The sequence below is a fragment of the Pleurodeles waltl genome, chromosome 1_2, assembly GCF_031143425.1.
Source record: "Pleurodeles waltl isolate 20211129_DDA chromosome 1_2, aPleWal1.hap1.20221129, whole genome shotgun sequence".
Classification (NCBI taxonomy): Eukaryota; Metazoa; Chordata; class Amphibia; order Caudata; family Salamandridae; genus Pleurodeles; species Pleurodeles waltl.
In genome coordinates, this window is record NC_090437.1 from 707,573,400 (window position 1) to 707,579,506 (window position 6,107).

Consider the following 6,107-nt stretch of genomic DNA (forward strand, 5'->3'; position numbering starts at 1 on the left):
TCGGGCTACTTCTTTTTACTGTCACTTATGCTTTTCTCTTTCTCATGGCAACATCCCTTCATTGTGATGATCACTTCATAACTGAATTTCCGGAGTTTCAAGCTCTTAATCTGAACTCTCACTCACTTGAAACTGTTGCTTTAGATTTCTCTTTGAATGTTCAACTTGATTTTCAACTTGATCTTCTACAGTCACAAAACGTCTTCCCCGTCTGGACACATGCTGCGAACCTGGCCTGGAATGCCACTTAAACTATCACTTTGTTCAGCAGTCTGAGCACCTTAGTCATCAGCTTCTGTTTCTTCCACTACCTCAACTGCTATAATTCTTTGCATGAGCAGTGTAGTTACGTTGACGCACTCCTGCACATTTTGACTGCACTGTTAGTGGTCAAAATAACTTGGTAAGGCTAAACCACCATTTATTTAAACACCCCTTCTGGATATGTTTATGAATAAGAATCCAGCCCCCTACATTCAGAATATGTCAGGGTGCATCTGTGTAGTCTTCTGTGACTGTATCCACCTGATGAAAGACATTTTACCACATTAGCCAGACCGCTGCAATAATCTAAAAGGATATTATCAGTTATTGAAACAGATGCAGCTGAAGGTACATGTGCAATTCTCATTGTTCTACCTATGATGATTTCATGGGGACATAAACCTATCATCCTGTTTAGAGTACTTCTCGTATTCATCAACACAATGGGAAGTGCATCAGGCCATTACAGATCTGTTGAGGTACAGGCTCTTGCCGGTTTGTTCTTGTCCTTTCCACCACACCAAACGATTGTGGTCTACAACTACAATGGAATCTTTCCTGGATCTCAAATGTAGTACATATTATCTGTAGCACTTCATTCTTGAAGTGAGTGCAACTATCGGTTTCAACAGAAGTCGGAAGGCCAAATTATGGTATTAACTCCCTAAACAACAATTTAGCTACTGTAAGGCTATTGTCTCTCCTAGTGGAAAATGCTTCTACCCATTTAGAGAACAAAATGATCATTATCAAGATATATTTAAGGCCATTGCAAATTGGCAGCTCAATAAAGCCTTCTTGAAATCTTGTAAATGGGCCATCTGATTTAACAATGAGATTAATTACAGTAATAGTCTTTTTACCTGAATTGTTGGTTACAAACTAGACGGCGATCACATACATCCTCAGCAACATGTTGAAATCTTGTATTTTCCCAATACTTTTTGAATAGCCTGATTAGACCATCTCTCTCTGCATGAGCTTGATTATGCAAATATTTACACAGAGGCTGTAACATTGAATCAGATAAAATATACTTTTGATCTTCATTTAAATACAAATCCTGTCTTTTTGTAACCAAATTTAATTAATTTTAACTTTTCATCATCATGAACATCATCCTATAGGTCTCTCCTCACAGCTCACTCAAAGAAATCTGTCATGAATCTGTGAAGAAACAGTTTACGTGGTTCAAAAGCAGAAAATGAGAATTCCCTAAATGACATTGTTACACATTTTTCTGACTCACTGTCCCTTCCTGCAAGGCAGAATGCCTTGCCATTTGATCAGCATGCATATTTCCTAATGTGAACAAATCCGTACCAGCCTTATGGGCTTGACAGCTTACAACTACCACTTTTGGTTTCTGAATTGCATCCAAGAAATCCAATACATAAATGCCTGTTTTTAGGGTTAAGTGCGCAAAGCGCTCTGACCCTGTTGTAATCTCTCTATGGGCTTGTAACCACGCCCATGGCATGCCCATAAGTTTGGTAGGTTTGTGGGCTTGCCTTTTACAATTTGCTTAATTTCATTAGTGAAAGGCATGCATATGTCATGCCTTTTCCGGTGTTTAGCCCTCCTCGAGTGCACCGGTAAACTACTGAAAACATACGAGGCTCCTTGTATTCCGTATGGCTTCTGGACTACTTCTCTTTATTTCATAGGCAGCACGATCTCGCTGGGCAGTAGTGGAACGCTTTGCATGACATCAACTCTGTTACATGGATAATTGTACTTTTGCCTGTTACATGGATAAGTCCACTTTTGCCGGTAAAATGGATAATTGCACTTTTGCCAATAAGTTTCATTGCAAGCGAACTTCTATTTCCTTTTCTGTGTCTCTTTCACGCTCAAGGCGACCGTCGGCTCACTTATGTGGAACTGTTATACTTTTCATTTTCAGTTTATGTGGCAAGAAAAGTCCGGTTAGGAGTTTACAACACTAATAACTCTAACTTCAGCAAATGCGAGACCCACTGCATTGCAAATGCTTGTTTTTATTAAAACACCTGAAGATGTCATGAACCCTCTTTGTGACTAAAGTTGACCATACTCATGCACAACACCAAAACCATTGTGGTTATCTGTTTAGATTGTTGTGTTTAAATTTTCTGCCAGGCAGCAAGCTCTGGTTAGAGCAATTAATTTCAATACTTGTGTTGATGTCACATTTGGTCGGGAGGATGCCTCCAATGTTTCTGAAATAAGACATTACATAAACAGGTCTCCCTCCTCCATATGGATCCCTCAGACAGGAACCATCAACAAACACTGTTAAATCTGAATCCTCTAGTGAGACTAACTTAATAGCTATTCTTGGTTTTGGGCATAATTCGGTCATCTCAATGCAGTCATACTCCAATTCGTTATCAATATTTTTCCTGCCTTCACATTTGTCTGAAGTCGGAAGCAGTGGTGCTGGGTTCAGGATATTACTCATTTGAATTGAAATGTTTTCTACTCCAAGTAAGTATCACTTGTTCTTAACATGCCAACCTGCTATTTGTAATGTCCTGTGTTTTTTTTCTTGTTATAGGGATTTCAACAGAGTGTGGAACACAGACAGTTAAAGTATGGCCTATCACAATCCTTTGCTTTGCTTTATTGCCTGACATACGTCTGCAAATGATTTATGACATCCTGGAAAACTTACAGCTACTGGATCCAAAGCTCCAAAAAGATAGGTAGTTAAACACATGAGCCCTCTGTGTTTCTGAGCAAGTCCTGAAAGTGCACACCCATTTTGTCATGGCAGACCAAATAAAAATCATATTGTTGTTCCAAGGGTAGGCGTATGACACAAACACTCTTTCAGTTCCTTAAATGACTCAAGGCACTTGTTATCAAATGGTAACAGATTTTGAACGTCATTACATGTCAGCCTTACTAAAGGTTTTGCAATCTGGGAAAAATTAAGAATCCACTGACAATTCCTAGAAACATCCAAACATCCCTTTATGTGGTCGGGGGATTCAAATTCAAAACTGCAGAAATGTGTTTTTTTAGACCTTTTGTACACCCTTTTCAGTATGGTGTCTGAGATAAATAACTTCCTTCTCAAAGTATTGCATTTTTGTAGGGGAAACTTTATGCTCATTTTTTGCTAAATGATTAATCAATCAAAGGTATGCAGTCGGCAATCTTTTTTTTGTTTTGAATGCCTATAAAATGTTGTCTAAATACTGAACCAGGGCTAAATTACATGGTAACTTTAAACGTTCGAAATCCTTTGTAAACGTTTGGGGGGAAATTGAAGGGCTATCTGTATATTCTTGTAGGATTCTGCACCACATGAGAACTTTATTCAATAATTTAAATTCAATGGCATTGAAAAGAACACTTTACAAGTTGAGGTGTACCATTGCGCCTCTACTGGAGTTTGTAACAGCATTACTGCTGGCTTTGGTACCACATGACAGCAACGAACCATGATTTTACTACTTTTTCAGAGGTCTTGAACATTTCCCCATTTCCCACACAGTTACCTAATTCCCATTTTAGGAAAATTGCACAGGCTGCCAAGAACCTCTAAAAGGATTTCTTGCTCAATCATTTTCTCAATCAAATTTTTCGTTCCCTCTTCCGCTTCTTTAGTTAATCTGTACTGACTAGTTCTGGGGGATATTACATCTGGTTTCACCTTTTTTTTTACTGGTTCTACAATTTTAATCACTCATTCCGAACAAAAAATCTCATACCACCTCTCTGACAGTGATTGTTCAATCTGCAGCAAAATCTTCTTTTATCAAACTGGGCACATCTCAACTCTAGATTTCTCTGCACTAATTTTAAAAAGTGAATCTTCATCTTGTATTTCTACTACAACACCATCCAATGTGCAGTAAATAACACAATTTATCAAGCAAAGAAGATCCCTTCCAAACAGTTCACTGGGCTTGAATCACATAGAATAAACTGATGCTTATTCTGCATTTGTCCTATTTTGACTGGTATTTCTCCTGAATCTTGATTAACAATTTGTTTATTTCTGATCCCTACAACTTGGACTTCTATTCCAGAGAGGGGTATGTTCAGAACTTCCACAGAATGAACTGTATAACGGGTAGCCCCCGTATCAATCAGAAATGAAAAGGGATGGACAGTGACTTCTCTGTCAATGTCTATTTTCTTCTACCTCAAGAATTGCTCAAAATAGGCAGTCCTCCTCCCCTCTCAGGCACTGTCATTATGAACTTGTACCTGCCATCTCATTAGTGATGATCATGGCATTCTGTTGGCAATTCACATTAGATAGCATTTTATTTCATATGTTTTTGCTGCATGACAGGAGCTGAAGGTATTGGCATTCAAAATGTTTTCTGACTCTTCAAGTTCTGCCCCATGTTCTGCATTTATCCCATTGCATTATTTCTCTGTACTTGCTGATTTTGTTGTATACTGTCCTGACTTTTGTCTAGATTCTGTCTACATTCTCTCTTCCAATGCCCAATCCCCCCACAAAATTGGCTAACTGTAGGCCTGCACCATTTAACATTCCAAATATCCTGTCACCTTGTGCCATTTGATTCATTCCATTTCTCACAAAATTCATAATTGAACCCATCTGACTCCTTTCAAATTGCTTTGTCTGAGCAGTTATCAGTTATTCTTCCAGATGTTTCTGTTTTTTTAAGATAATTACTTGTTTTTAGATGATTTCAAAATGTCATCAATGCCTTTTGTCAACCAGCACATTTCACTTTGCTGAATGTGATTGCCAACCACTGATCCCAGGCCATTATCAAAAGTAGAAACCAAAACTTCCAACAGCATGCTTTTTCGAATACCTTTATCAACCTCTCATAATAGGAATGCACTGACTCTTTAGGTCCCTGTGTTGCCCTCATAATCTTTTCCCAATGTATATCCTTTGCAGAAATTAATTTTTTCAAATGCTCAATTACTGCCTTGTATTTTTCAGCCACATCTGTTGATGGTGCATTGTCTGGACCCTGTATATGTGGGTCTTGCTTCAGCCACTCTACAACCACCTTACACTCAAGACGCAAATATATTGGAACAACAGTTTCTAATAATGAATTCAAGTCTGTCCAAAGCACTGGAGAAAGACGTGTCAATTTATGGACCTCATCATACCACGTTGCTGCTTCTTCTCTCATCTCTGGAAGGTTTTGCATAAAAACAAACATATTCACCCTTGTCCAAGGGACATGCACCAGATTTCCTACATGCACATCTCTTAAATGAAACTCAACCACTATACTGTTTCCCATTTTTTGAATCACTTGCTATACTTTTCCCCCACTTTCGCTTCACTGTTCATCTTTTTCTTATTTACTCTCTTTACATTTCTACAGTCTTGTGATTTCTCAATCTAATTTTCAATATGGGCTCTCAGTTTAATGAGTCCATCTCCTTGATTTCATCATGTGTTAGGTCAATTTTATTTCACATTCTTCATTTTACTTATGTCAACTTCTAATTCATCATCTAATGTTTCTATATTATAAAGCACTTCATTGGCTCACCTAACTGTTTCTTTGATCAAATACCTCATTTCATCAGCATTATATGTCATTTGCCTGGTTAAATTCACATAACCGTGAAGCACAATTTTATCTTAAGGATCCCAGTGCAGCCCTCCTGGGGATCTGGCTCTATCACCAATCTCTCTACACTGTGCTCGGTCTCTCGTCTAGGCATTGCCTTTGCTTCTGGAACTTTTAACAGGGTACTTTGTATAGCTCTAGTAAGAGCTTGCACTGCTGCTTTGTCTCCCCCTCCACCAGCCTCAATAGTAGTGTTGGTCAGTTCTGCTAGTTTGTGTATCTGTACATAGGAGGTCTCAAAATCAGTAACTCACTAAATAATTTGTCATC